At 40.1% G+C, this 15730-nt stretch overlaps 1 long non-coding RNA gene across 1 annotated transcript; it reads left to right on the forward strand.

The window, feature by feature from the left end:
* The first annotated feature begins 2241 nt into the window (after nucleotides 1-2241).
* LOC309494126 lies at nucleotides 2242-2867 on the forward strand. Its single transcript, XR_014204230.1, has 2 exons — nucleotides 2242-2344; nucleotides 2441-2867. It is a non-coding gene; the product is annotated as an uncharacterized lncRNA (long non-coding RNA).
* The last annotated feature ends 12863 nt before the right edge of the window (nucleotides 2868-15730 follow it).

Here is a 15730-nt window from a genome sequence, read left to right on the forward strand (position 1 = left end):
GTTTTCAGAGTTTTAGTGTTAGTACTACATTAAACTACTAGGGGTGTAACGATACACGTATTCATTGGACCATTTTTCCTGCCGACCAAAATTTTGTTATTTCAAATGTAGGCGTGCTGTGCTTGGCAAGCGCGCTCATAATGTAAGAGACGCTGGCGCGACCACAACATTGCCCAACATCAAATGGCAAACGTAATGCAAGCGGAACGAAACTGCTCGTTATTGTGTGGTTGAAGGACCGTTTATCAGTTTGGACCAGTGCAGCGCGAGCCGATCATGATCATGCGACACTGTTACTACACAGCGCTAATAAAAGATCCAGTAAAGAAAGCATTTGAATTCGCCACAGAAGTAATAACATCGCTGCTGTTACGAACTGCTCCGAGACAAGAAGGTTGAGGATCCAAATGCAGTTTATTTAAAGTGTTATTCAGAATTGCAGTCAAAATCCAGGCAAAGGTCATTCACAGGCAGGCAATCCAACAAACAGACAAATCCAGAGGGTGAGGCAAAAACAGGAAAACCAGGACACGGGCAGAGATCAAGAACCAGGAATAACAACAACAAAGGAAATGCTCAGAAATGCAGTGGAATAACGTACAAGACTTCGCAGGGAATAATGAGGTGAACCAGGCTTATATAGGGTGAACTAAACAATATAATGAGACACAGGTGAATGTGATAATCAGGGATGATGAGTCCGGGCAGTGAATTATGGGAAATGTAGTTGTGAGTGAATCATGATAGTCTGGTGTGGAGTGCCCTCTGGTGGCTTTCAAGGGCACTACAGCTGGTGACCGTTACAGCTGCGAGATCTAGTGACAAACATTCACATTTCTCCGTTATTAACTGATCAAACAGCGCTGACGTGGAAACCAGGAAGAAACATTGTGCCATGAATGAACTATCCAGTGTCCACAGATCAGCAACATTCACCATGGATTTACTGTAGTAACACTAACTGCAACCATGGAAGTTTGGCAGGAATAGTGGGCTATAATGCCTTCAAGTAACATTACGTCGGTTTTATTTTGACATTATGAATACAATTGCTGCCCTCAAATGTTAATCTGAACTAAAATAAACCTGTTTATAACAACTACAATATTACATTTCATTTTTTCCAAGGAGCTGTTTTGTTTTATATGCTCCTAAGAAGAGTCAATTATAGCTCTAGAATTGCTCAAAGTAAAAAAAATCCTACTTTATGATGTTAGTTTTACAGTTTTTTCCAATTGCTAACACACTAAAATGACATGCACAGCACAATTATTTAAACTGACACACAGAGAGCAAAACTTCTTCTCAAGTCTCCAAAAGTCTAAACACATTTTCTGCTTTACACACATTTTGCAATTCAAAATGGCACTTTTTAAACGCACTGAACACGGTTCTCTGCGTGAGACACAACAATCTGACATAAAGTCACATGTTTGCCATTTCAAAACACTGCCATTCAAAATGACACTACATGAGCTAATTGGCCAATTACATGTGCCACCTGGCCAAACACCTCAATGGTTAATTGTTAACGCTTCAATCAGGATGTAAGCACTATGAGAAGACCACAGGTGAGAACCTTTTTTTTTACAACAACAATGGAAGACATTGCAGAGAGAGGAAGAGGAAGAGGGAGGTTGAGAATAAGAGGGGGAGGAAGAGTGAGATGTAGGGGTAGAGCAGGTAGAGGAGTTCATGGCCAAAGAAGACAAACACTTTCAAATGAAATCAGAGAAACCTTAGTAGATTCATGTCATCAACCATGGGCTGACAATGCGTGAGGCTGGACAGAGAGTTCAGCCAAACTTGAGCCGTTTTACTGTCGCCTCTGTCATCCGGATCTTTAGACTGGAGAACAGGTATGTAACCAAAATTTCATGTAGTACACATGTAGTATACCCCATGTCATAGTGTATCAGTTGGGTGACACCTGTTTACTTAGTGTATGACATCAGCCATTCATGAACTGTACAAGTTTCCTGTACAATGTACTCTACTGTGGGGGAAAATATTTAGGCTGCATTGTCCAAGCCCTATATATTTTATTTATTTTTTTCTAAAGGACTGAGAGACGACACCATGGTGGAGGAAGGGGCTAAACGTTCACCGGGGTACAGGAAGCTGGCATTGTAAACTTGGTTTTGGAAAATAATGAAATCAGATTACGAGAAATTCAAAGCCACATCATCAAGACAACACCTTATTCAACAACATTCAACGAGTCAGTCTGTCCACATTGGCTCGCATTCTCAAGCGAAACCAAATCAGAATGAAACAACTTTATAAGGTGCCGTTTGAGAGAAACTCTCAAAGAAACAAAGAGTTCAGACGAGCATATGTGGATGTAAGTACTATATTGACTGCAGTACACTACACGCAACATTGTTTCCCAGTGTACTGGATAACACCATATTGACTGATTTTTGTTCTTTGTTTTCAGGGAGTACTGGAAATGGATGCTCATGCAATCCCACATGAGTTCATCTTTATAGATGAGGCTGGGTTCAACCTAGCAAAGACCAGAAGAAGGGGGAGAAACATCATTGGCCACAGAGCCATTATAGATGTTCCTGGCCAACGTGGTGGGAACATCACAATGTGTGCTGCCATCTCCAGTATGCATAGTGTCCTCCACCGTCATGCCAACCTTGGACCATACAACACAGCCCATATTCTCACATTTCTGGACAGACTTCACAACATTCTCATACCACCAGAGCGTATGAATGATGCAGACCATCAAAGAAACCGGTACGTTGTAGTATGGGACAACGTGAGCTTTCATCGTGCAGCCCCAGTCCAAAACTGGTTTGCTGACCACCCAACATTTCTCGTGCAATACCTCCCACCATACTCACCATTTCTGACCCCCATAGAAGAGTTCTTTTCGGCATGGCGGTGGATGGTATACGACCAGCAGCCCTTTGTGCGCATGCCTCTTGTGCAGGCCATGGAAGAGGCATGTGATGAGATTGATGTGGGTGCAATTCAGGGATGGATAAGGCACTCAAGGCGCTTCTTCCCTCGATGTCTGGCAAGGGAAGATATTGCCTGTGATGTTGACGAGGCGTTGTGGCCAGACCCGGCTGTGCGGCAAGATGCTGCCTAATTATTTTTCTTGCCTCTTTTTTTTTTTTACTGTAATATATTTTTTCTGAAATTTTCTTTTTCAGTTTACTGTTTTTTGTAAGAATTTTTGTTCAGTCCCATGTAAATATATATGCTGTGCATATGTTGCACTGACTTGTTTACTGTAGTAAAAAAAAAAAAGAAAAAAAAAGAAATGTTGCAACAGCATGTGTGTGTATCTGCAAATATTTCTGTGCATGTGAACAATCTGATACATATTTTAGTATTATGGCAAAGCATACTAAAGATGGGGGTGCTTTTCATTATGCCCAACAGTGTGTAGTTGGTTAGGCAAAAATCTGGTAATATGAATGAAGTGTGTGCCATTTCATGCAAAAGTTTGATTTTGATAATGCTATGTGTAGTTTCGATTGCAGTGCTTCATTTTGCAGGATATATGAGGTATTTTGCAGTTTGGGTGTTTGGTTTTGTGAATTGTGTAAAGTATTTTGATAAAACCAGACTAGTTTGAAAAATTGTGTGTTAGCAATTGGAAAAAACTGTAATTAAAAAATAATAAAAAAAATAAAATTTCTCTGGCATTTCTTTCTTTTTGCTGTATCGAAAACGTACCGAACCGAACCGTGACACAAGTGTATCGTATCGAACCGAACCATGAATTTTGTGAACCATTACACCCCTATAAACTACTATATAATGTTGAATATAATGTATAATAATGCAATAGGGGAATATTTGTGGGTCCTGATAATGCTAAATATCTGATGTTACCAGTAAAACGTGGACAACATTATTTTAAATATATCTAGTCAGTGACAGAGTGCAAGCATATTCGTCTAAAATAATTCTGTATTTTCAGCTTCAGAATCATGAATATTGTTATTTTGGTGTCACTATTATCCTGAGCACTGGGTTTCCAGCATCAAGTCCAAGCCTATTCATTTACACACACAATGCAATATCAAATTTAGCATTTTACAGTTTTTCTCAATTGCTTAAACACTATAACCAGGCTTTTGAACTAAAATGTCAAAACCATAATGCCACTTATCAAAAAGCACACCCATTCCCCTAAACTATAAACACTATTCCCTGTTTTGACACATGAGTCAGATTTGTTGAACTGTCACCGCAAAAATCTACACACAAATCCCTTCATTTCTCATTGCCTAGACCATGTTGTCATGTATAAAGTGCTATCATTCAATATTGTTCACTCAAGTCAGCACAGCTTCAGCTCAGTTAGCACACAATTACCCAAGTGGAAACACTAGGAGTCAAAATTGAACACACATCAATCAGATCCTTCAATAGAGAGATAAAAGGGCCCAAATCAGTTTATTGAGTTTTGGAACAATGGATCCAGAAAGACATGAAGGAAGAGATTGAGGAGGGATAAGAAGGAGAAGGAGGAGGAGGAGGAGGAGGAGGAGGAGGAGGAGGAGGAACGGCAAGAAGACAAGCAGTCTCAGATGAAATTCAAGTCACTCTAGTTGCCCATGTCTTTATCAATGGTTTGACTATGAGGGAGGCTGGGCTACGAGTAAGGCCAAATTTGAGTCGCTTTACCGTCGCCTCGAGAACCTTCATGGAGGTGTGGTGGCAAACAAAATTCTATCACTGAATAAGGGTGCTTTCACACCTGCCTCATTTAGTTCGGTTGAATCGCACTAGAGTTCGTTTTCCCCATTGGTGCGGTTCGTTTGGGCAGGTGTGAATGCGGCAAACGCACTCGGGTGCGCACCAAAAGCGGACCAAACAAGCGTACCGAGACCTCCTGGAAGAGGTGGTCTCGGTACGCTTTGAAACGAACTCTGGAGCGGTTCGTTTGTGGTGAGAACGTGATCCGACCTCGAACAGAACCAACTGCCAAAGAACTGCGCATTTTTGGACTAAACCAGTTGCCGTAGTCAACAGCGCTGTGCATTATGGGATGAGGAGAACTGTTTGTTGACAGTTTGCACTATAAGCATTGCAGCTCGCGGACAAACTTGGAGTTTTGGAGCCTGATAGAAATTATTAACATTATTTTCAAGCCGCATCCTTGCTTCATTATCAAATATTATTGTTTGTCTAAAGTGGTGTAGACAAACTATATAATAAAATATGACCAAGGATACAATCAGGTCACGCAGTCGTCTCTCCATAGTAAACAGCGGCGTGTTGTCTGCCGGATTACTTCCGGGAGTTCTGTTGGAATTTTCCCGCACGTTAATTCTGACCAAACGAAGTGCAGGACCACAAGCAACATAACTTACCACTTACTTACTTGTTTTGAATTTATTGCACCAGTGTGTTAGACTATGTTGTAGTGTGTGTGTTTGTGAGGGCTTGTGTGTCCTCTCTGAGGGCAAAGTTTGGTTTTTCAGCAAGAGTGAATGGTTGAGTCTAGAGCTTCATTGTGACCTGAAAATAGGATGTTTGGGGAGCTGGGTGAGACGTTATGGATTTGTGTTTACAGTTTTGAGAATACGAGGCATAGTTTCAAGAAATGTGTTTAAGTAATCGAGAAAAACTGTAATGTACACTGCATTTTTTGTTAACCTTTTATCATATGTCTTGGAGTATCGCAATAATATTGTATCGAGAGTTCAGTATCGTGATATGTATTGAATCGTGACATGAGGGTATCGTTACACTCTAGGGGTGGGAATTGGCAAAAATGTGACGATTCGATAGTATTGCGATATTTGGGCCACGATTCAATATTATTGCGATTCTTAACATATTGCGATACAGCAAGTATTGCGATTTGATTCTGTGATATATTGCGATTCATGTCCCCCATACTATTCAAAGGCATTACAAAAAATTAGGAAAATCAGACTGCTCAACTCACTTCAAATGTCACATTTAATTCTGTGAACATTATCTTCTACACATTAACTGAAGTGCAAAAACGTAGGAGGGTAGTGCAAAAACAGGACCTTATTACAGGACAGGACGCAATTATTCTCTGAATTGGACATGAATGGTGAGCTCCCAGCACATAACTTAAAATTATTTAAATACAATAGAGTAACATAAAGCAGACATAATAGAGTAACATAAACCTGAGAATAATCATATAAATAAGAGTAACTTAGAGCTTCAATCAAATTGAGAAAAATAAACAAAAATGTGTACTGCTAAAGTCCAGTCCTGTTGGCTGCAAGGTCATCAACTTTGGTTTCATTTGGAAAATTGGCATTTTTGTTTAGAAAGAGGAGTTGGTCAACATGGCCACACTTTCGATTTGAAAGAAGACGGAGCGTCGTGTGCAACCGGTTGTGATGGTGAAGCCATTTTCATTTGAATTTGCTGTTGAATGCATGCCAACAAAGCACCGCAACAAGCGCCACCTTGTGGATGTAATACGCAAATGTTAATTATCAGAGTAAACTCCGAGAATACCAATGAAGAAATCCCGAAAGTAAAACAGATAATTTTATAATTAAATATAGCAATACTTTGCACAGAACTTTGATACTGAACAGAATCGATTTTTTCCCCCACCACTATTACACCCATAGTGTAATGTAAATGTAACTTGCTAACAAATGTGGCCAGGAATATACAAACGAAACCACTAAAGCTTGAATCTCAGAGAGAGAGTTGGTCCTGATCTCCTCAGAGCTCCTGCGACTGGCGGCTGCTGTGTTAATGAATGTCATCTGGAGTCGGCATGAGCTGCAGGTGCACAGATCACTGCTCAAGAGTCCACAGCCACACATCTGCAGGATTACAGTGGGCTGACATGTCAGGCGTATATGAAGCACTTAGCCTTGAGTGGCTCAATCTAATGTACATGTTTTCTTCACTGGCGCTTCAGTGTTTCACAGCACTTATATCCTCATTTCTCCCAGAATGCCTTCACTGTCAGGAGATCAAGAGACCTTATGGATTTCTGCACTGGAAACACTTACTGAGAGTTTTATTTCATTAGCCAGACTTCCTCGTTCATTATCTGTTCAGCTACACCTGAGGAATGAGACGTGTGTGTGTGTTTTATTGATGTGTGTGTAATCAGGCCTGAAGAATAGGATGTGTTATTGAATTCAACTGAACCCTCCCTCTTTCTCTCTCTCTCTCTCTCTGTGTGTGTGTGTGTGTGTGTGTGTGTGTGTGTGTGTGTGTGTGTGTGTGTGTGTGTGTGTGTGTGTGTGTGTGTGTGTGTGTGTGTGTGTGTGTTTGTTCATTCTGTATTTCTGTCTCCAGAGATATGAGCTCAAACACACACACACACACACACACACACACACACACACACACACACACACACACACACACACGGCCCAGACGCTCAACAATACCCTCAAACTGCCTTGTTCATTTATTTCCAATTAAATTATCCTCCTCGGAAAGGGTTTCTCTCTAATTCGGTTAGAGTAATTTCATTTGGGGTTTCATTTAACAGATAGAATTGCAGAAGTGTTGAACCTCATGTGAAGATATAGTTTGATATGATGAGCTCTGTATAAAAATAGGGCCCAATAAAAATTAATTTAGTTCCCCAAATTCAATTTTATTTTGTCCTCAAATTTCCGCCGTTGTATTTCTCTGGATTCTGTTTTAATGGTTTAATGAAATGTAAAACATCAGAAAGCATGTCACATCAACGGAAATTCATTAAAGTTTAAGATGAACAATTTATTAAAATTAACAATATTCAGACCCTATTTTTGCATATTTTGCATTTCAATTATTTAATACAAATTTACAATCAAATGAAAATACAACAAAAAAGGCCATTTTTGTTTAATTTTTTGTTAAATTAAGTGCTGCACATCAGAGGTTTACTATAAATTAAAACTAATCTTGATTATGTCATATTCCTTAAAACTCTTTAAGTAAAGTGTATATTATTATTGATATTATTACGTTGATACAACATACATTTAAAATAAATATTTCGGTCATAATTTTGATTTATTTATTAAAAAAAATGCCAAATTCCATAACATTCATTCCACAATTATGTCCCTGCTTTCTGCTTCACAGAAATCACAAACAGAGGCTGTTTCATGAAGCTCCTTCATTAAATCAATAAGCCACTGGAGGTAAGTGTTGTTTTTACCCTCTTAACCGTGGTAAAATCGCTGTAATAGCTCAAGTGGCTCATTGCTCTGTTTTAAAGCAACACCAGGTAACTTTTGCTCTCGGGGTCCCCCTACAGTTGGGAAACAGTATTGTCTTCTACTACTGTCGTAAAATCGGTCATGGTTACACCAGGGGATACACGTGCATTTGTTGACAAGCCGATACCCCCGAACTCTGCAGAAGGAGTTCTCACGTCTTGGGCAGACTGCCTGCGTTGCGTGTGAAATGTCTTCATCCCAGGTATAGTGGCATATATTTCAGCATGTCATATGAATATAATTTCATGGGTTTTATTATTGGTTTCAAACGCCAAAAGATCGTGTAGCTGACGTTTACAAGCCAGCGTCACTATAGTAGCCTATTGGCTACTGTTTTACATAATGCTAATTCAATTCAGTGTTTGTGTGGTAGGTAATAGCCATATATCGTCAATATTATAATATCAAGCTACCATAGATGAATCTGCAAAGTTGAAAATCGATTTGCATTATAGCCTGAGGCAAGACACTTTCACCAGAAAAATAAATAAACAAACATGACTATCAGCCTGCAGTCATAAGGCTACATAGCCTAAAAGATGATTTTGTCCGTCTAATCATGTATTATTTACTTGCAAGAATGTAGCTCCTACCAAACTTGTACACGCCGTTTAGACATAGGCTTACTTCTGACTTATTTTTTTCTCCGTTGCTGCTTTGGCCATGGGGCTGTTTACACCTGGTCACATAAATGTGTTTTTGCTAAATCCGATCTTCAGTTCCCGCGCTATATGCAGATTTAATGGAGTTCACGTCACCGAAAGCAACAGATATGAGCTGCATTTTATTGATCATCAGCTAAAATTTCAAAATCAAAGACCGCAATAAGAGAGAGCAGTAACAGCCCTGGTAAGATCATTTCGTTTCTTTACTTTTAATGATGATGATTGTGTGATAAGCGTCTGCGACTTACTTTCACTTTGATTTGCGATAGTTTGCACGTTGGCTTGATGAATCGATGCTCAGCTTCTCATCTGCGGTGATGCGTGTTCCAGTAGCGTCGTCATATCTGGCTATAACATTACATATAGCCTATACAACGCTCTCACACGTTTATTTATTTATTTATTTTAGCATTTTTGGGAGGAGTACAATTTACATATGTGGTTTCAACAACCAGATGCATTTACACTTGTCCAGTTTCGTCTGGAATGCGGCCCAGACCTCCTCCTGAAGTGGTTTGAGAGATCGGATTCAAATCCGTCTTGAATGCGTTTCGGAGGACATTTACACCTGGTCTTTTCATGATCAGATAGCTATCCGATCTGAGAAAACGCATGAAGTGGCCAGGTGTAAACAACCCCCATGACAAAAACATACGCACGAAAGCCGAAAACAAACGCTGGTTGGCCTCTCACGTCCGAATTTGAGGAAGTGGTGGGGGAAGTGACGTATGCCGTAAAGCAGTCGAATTTTGTAGTTCTTTTTGTGCCGGGTTACTACCCGAACCCCGAAGTTACGTAGTGCCAGTAAAAGCGATACAGACCCTGTCAGGCTATGGCAGACGTGTCATTCAACCTATTGTAAGTCGATGTACCATCACAAGGGTCTTGGAAATATATTATGAAGGTTGAAAAGCTACATAGTGTTGCTTTAAAATGGAATAAAAAGTGACACACTTTCCTCTCAGGATTCCAGCATATGGCATTCCGGAATCCTGACAGGATGGAATGTCTATGGATTCCATAAGTAGAAACATTCCACATGTAAATCAGATGCTGACCTGAAGGAGCAAAGCGAAGAGTAACAGTGTGTGTGTGTGTGTGTGTGTGTGTGTGTGTGTGTGTGTGTGTGTGTGTGTGTGTGTGTGTGTGTGTGTGTGTGTGTGTGTGTGAGAGAGAGAGAGAGAGAGAGAGAGAGAGAGAGAGAGAGAGAGAGAGAGAGAGAGAGAGAGAGAGAGAGAGAGAGAGAGAGAGAGAGAGAGAGTGAGAGAGAGAGTGAGTGTGTGTGTGTGTGTGTGTGTGTGTGTGTGTGTGTGTGTGTGTGTGTGTGTGTGTGCGTGTGTGCGCGCGCGCGCGTGCGTGTGTGTGTGTGCGGTTTGAGCAGTGTTTGAGGTCGTTCCATACTTTCTGCTGCAATACAAAGACATAAGCTCTACCCGTAATACAATATTCTGAGAACTCCACAGGGACTGAAGGAAGGGATATGAAAGAAAACGATAAAAGGACACAGAGAACAAAACTTGAAAAAGATCTTCTCTTGAAAAAGAAGTGAAGTGCAGAATTATGTGGATTCAAAGAACAGATACCATGGAAAAATAAATCACACCTTCATAGTCAGGATAGCAAATTACTGGTGTAAAATTATGGCCACCTTATTAAAACCTTAAGAATTAAGTAAATACTAGGCAAATTCTACATTTATATTCAATTCTAGCATGCAGAAATTAGATTTCTCTCTAAATATATAAGGTATATCTTTAGGGTCAGTAAGATAAGAAGTCTCTTCTGCTCACTAAGCCTGCATTTATTTGATAAAAAAAAAACTGTAAAAACAATTCAAAATCATTAGAATTGAAAATATCTGTTTTCTATGTGAATATGTTAAAGTGTAATTTATTCCTGTGATCAAAGCTGAATTTTCAGCATCATTACTCCAGTCTTCAGAGTCACATGATCCTTCACAAATCATTCAAATATGATGATTTGATTGAAGAAAAATTACTATCAATTTTGAAAACAGCTGTGCTTATTTATATTTCTGAGGAAACTGTGATACATTTTTATGTCAGGATTCTTTGATGAAAAGAAAGTGTTCATTTAACAGATCCTCGTAACTTGACGTGTGTTAACTGTGTGCATGTGCACAGACAGAGATACTTAGATCAATTAATTTAATTACAGAGACCAGAACTTTCAGAGCTTATCGCCATGACGACCATTACTATAGTGATGACATGCAAATGAAATGGTGATTTGGTGGGAGGGCCCAGAAGGCCATGATATGAGGGCATGTGAGGTTAGTGAACTGTGTGTGTGTGTGTGTGTGTGTGTGTGTGTGTGTGTGTGTGTGTGTGTGTGTGTGTGTGTATGAAGCTCTTTAATCTGAGCGTCATGAGCAGACAGAGGGAGACTAATAGTTTGAGGTAATTCTGTCAGGCTCCGCAAACGTTTCTGGCAGAGAGCGACAGATCGATGAACGACAGTGTCAGAAACAAAGAGCTGGAAAACCGGAGGCTTAAGAAGATCTGATGGTGCAAATCTAAATGCCACATCTATTAATCTGTCAATCATTCACAAACACACACACACAGAGAGAGAGAGAGAGAGAAGCACTAGATGAAGGTCAGCGTTATTTAACATCAGCGTTACGAACATCAGCGTTCTATCAGGTAATTCTGTCCCATTTTCTGGCAGGAACTTGAGGATCGATGGATGTCGGTGTCAGAAACAAAAGAGCCGGAGAAACCAGAGACATTAGAGGAGCTTGAACTTCTGATCTACATTGTCAAGCTCCACAAAGCACCATTAAAAACCGTCCATGCGGCCGAACGAGAGAGAGAGAGACACACAAAAGGAAAGAGAAGGTGTTTAAATCCACATTTATGGTGTTAAAGCTAAAGCCCACGGGAGTGTTAAAACTAAACGTAAGGAGCTGTGAAGCGAAGCGCTAAATTTAGAGGCATGAATGATCCAGTGCCAGTGATCAGAGTCCATGTGATGAACTTTGATGATTCATTTACAACGCAGAGATCAGCTGTGCTGAACACGGCCAACAAACGCTGGAAAATCAATCCAGGGTCACTGTATACGCCCCAACTATCTCAAAATCTTGATGTAATGTCATAAACAACACATCTATGAAAGAACGCACCAGTGTCTTCAAAAGACCAGTAGAACTTCAGGCTGAAGAGTGTTTTTGCCATGATGTGTCATTCAGTTTTGGGCGTAATGGTGCTTTTTAACCACATACAGTAGTTTAGCTGTTCATACACTCTAAAAATGTTGGGTTAAAAACAACCCAATTTGGGTTATTTGGCAACATTTCGCTGGGTCAAAATTGGACAAACCCAGCATTGGGTTGTTTTACTCGGCTGGTTGGGTTAAATATTGCTTAAAATGTTGTTGTTCTTAAACTCAACTATTGATTAAAGGGTACATAACATACACAGTTTCACCTAATCTCATGTTAATCTTGAGTACCTATAGAGTAGTAGTGCATCCTTCATATCTCCAAAAAGTCTTTAGTTTTATCATATTTATAAAAGAAAAATACAGCTTTCCGATTCTCTCCGGAAAAAGCCGAGCTCCTGGAGGCGTGCCTCGTCACTGAAATGACCAGAACACACAACCGCACTTGCTACACTCCGTTGCTGCCCCGGAAAAACAAACTGCATCCACTGATCCTGTAACTCTGGGTTCTTTGGGAAGCTGAACACGGTAAGCTTTCCCTCACATCCAAAAACACACTTTTTTGGAGACATTCTTGAACAAATCCTATGCAGCGCTGCCGATGATTTCCTGTTGAAGCGTGTTGATGTGCGCAGTCTCGCTCTCCTCTGGTCGACGTGTGCGCGGGCGCGCTTTTCCGAGAGAAATGCTCATTTAAGGAGTTCCACTCTCGTCTACGTCATTAGATCTGTCACGACCGCTCAGGGAATGAAGAGCACAGGATCCAAAAGTGCAGCACGAAGTATTTATTAGGGGTAATCCAAGAATCAATATCCAAAAAGGCAGGCAATGGTCAAATCCAGCCAGGCAGTCAAGAAAAACAATAAACAGACTATAAACAGGAAAGACACGGGCAACAGACGCGGTATGACGAATAACATTGATACACACCGAACATGAGACAAACAGGGCATTAAATACATGAATGACAACGGGATAACGAGAGACAGCTGGTTATACAAACAACAGACACCTGGGTGCGATACACAGACAGACTTGTGGGGAATGGAGTTCTAGTGCCTAACACTGTGGGGAAAGAAGGACATCTAGTGGACACCCGGGGAAACACAACCAGACACCGTGACAAGATCCACGATCAAAAAAAAAAACGCCGAAACTTGTACCAACCCGGAAGTACGATTTTCGGCACAGAAATTCGTCCAAAATATTTTTTTAAAACTTTGGCCATGTTTAGCATGAGAATCCATCTCTTTAACACTGTATAACAACTCTGAATACATGAAACACCATTGTACAGTACCCCCCTTTAAAAAATGACTATATTGCTGGCTTAAAATGAACTCAGTAATAGAACAGTAATAAACAAAAGCTGAACATTTATTAATAAGCAAGAACACCCAGGAATACACAAACATATAGGTAAGAGTTAAAACAAGCTACATGTGAAAGAGTAAAAAAGTGCAGAAAAGAATGACAACTCAACAATTACACAGCTTGTACAGGCAAACTAAATGACTTTTTAAACGTTAAATATTTAATAACTTGCATTTGAAAACAAATTTGACCATATTTAGGCAAGGCAAGGCAAGTTTATTTATATAGCACATTTCATACACTATGGCAATTCAAAGTGCTTTACATAGAAAATAAGGGAAATTAAAGGTGCAGTGTGTGATTTTTAGCGGCATCTAGTGGTGAGGTTGCGAATTGCAACCGGTCAATAACTCGCGGCCTTTCCTTCAAATTGCAAACTCGAATGAGAAGCTACGGTGGCCGACGTAGGATCGGAAGATGTCGTCGTCTGAGTCAGCAGAGAGTAGCAAGTCAAGCAATGAGGTTTCTCTATATTCTATTTTATATTAAATTATATTTACTTAATTATTCAGTAAAACCACATGTTATTGCGATTGTTATTTTTACTTGTTTATCATTGTGTTAGTCTTTTATTCACTGACTTTACCATAGCTTGTTTCCATGCTAGTTAGTATAAGATAAGAGCATCAAAGCGGCTAACTTAGGTAAGGGGAAATAGCTAACGTTACGATGTCCAAGGCGTCATTCAGACAGCATGTTTTTCTCCACGTTTGCCGCGTCAGGGACAACCTGAGTATTCTGCTGCGTCTTTTTCTGCTGCTTCTCATTCAAGTTAGTGACGAAACGCGCTCTGTTCGCTGTCGGCTACGGTAGAAACATGACGTCACAGTATGTCGACCTTCATAGAAGGGGGTGGCCGCGGTTATGTAGATATAAATGACTCATTCTAAGGTAATAAAAACATAACGGTTCATTAAGTGAGGTCTTTATACACCACTGAAAACATAGTTATGGATCTTATATTGCATTTATGTCAATAGATCCTCAGAAATATCACACATTGCACCTTTAAGGGAAATTAAAACAGTTATAAAAGGAATTAAAAGAGATAAATGATACAGTTATACAATAAATGAAGAGTAAAATTAGGCCTAATTAAAGTAGTAAAAAGATGATACATAGAATAAACTTCTCATCTGGCAAAACACCGGTGTATCTTATTTGCATATAGTTTTACTCTTACTCAACACGTCTGTGGTGTTTATGTAGCTTCTTTATTTATGTGAAGGAACAGACTAAAAGCACTATGGCCAAAACACATTTGAGTTCCTCTTACATCATCACAAACTAGGGGTGTAACGGTTCTCTGTAAAAAATAAATAAATCGAACAACACTGTTCACCACCACGGCTCGGCACACACTTGCACCGCGGCTCATCTTAAATCTGACGACGCTTCTATAAAATGGTTTATTGAAAATAACAACGCGTAAAACAGACAAAGATCTGCTAAAGTTCATGTTTTTGTCGACGATGAAGACTAATTCTGGGTTCCCAATACATTACAACAGTGATGATAAAAAAAAAGTGGACAAAACGGTCACTCTTTGTAAACTTTGTTCAATGCGAGTGCCGTTTCTCGAACATGACCGTTCATTTACACCGTCATCACGCGGGTGTTGATCGAGCGTTTAAACTAAACTCATTTAAGCCTTGCCAATTACAGCGCCCGCGCTGTGAGAAGATTGTGTGTGTGTGTGTGTGTGTGTGTGTGTGTGTGTGTGTGTGTGTGTGTGTGTGTGTGTGTGTGTGTGTGTGTGTCCACTCATCTTTCAAGTCTTGCACTTCAACAGACAAATCCACACAATAATAATGCCAACATGCCCGTCTCGGTGAGTATCCCAGCAGACATAGTCGGTTGTTTCTTAAGTGAATGAAACAGTCGAGGCATGTGCAACAGTATCAGTATATTGGATCCGTGCCTTCAGTCTTAAAATATTCCTGCTGTCTGTGTTTTTAATGTTTGTAGGAGCCATTTATTTGCCTTGTTTGAAGGATAATTGTGTTAGTCTTTGTTTTCTTGAGAGGTGCACCCTCTGCAGGACAGGGAAAGCTTAAAGGCCTGGCTTGTAGGAGCGTGGCCTGCTGGGTAGGGTTAGGCGGTGTCTACCAATTTGGCATCAGACGATGTCTACAGTAAAACTTTGCGATGGACGATGGCATCGTCTATCGGCCCAACCCTACAGCTGGGAGCACATGCTCTTTAGACCTTGCCTTCTGTTTGTTTGCCAGCAAAAGTTGTTTTGAGACACGGCAGGCAAAAACATAGTTTTTTTTTCACTGGTCAATTTTGAGATTT

Source organism: Leuciscus leuciscus (genome assembly GCF_965113295.1).
Source record: "Leuciscus leuciscus genome assembly, chromosome: 3".
Lineage (NCBI taxonomy): Eukaryota > Metazoa > Chordata > Actinopteri > Cypriniformes > Leuciscidae > Leuciscus > Leuciscus leuciscus.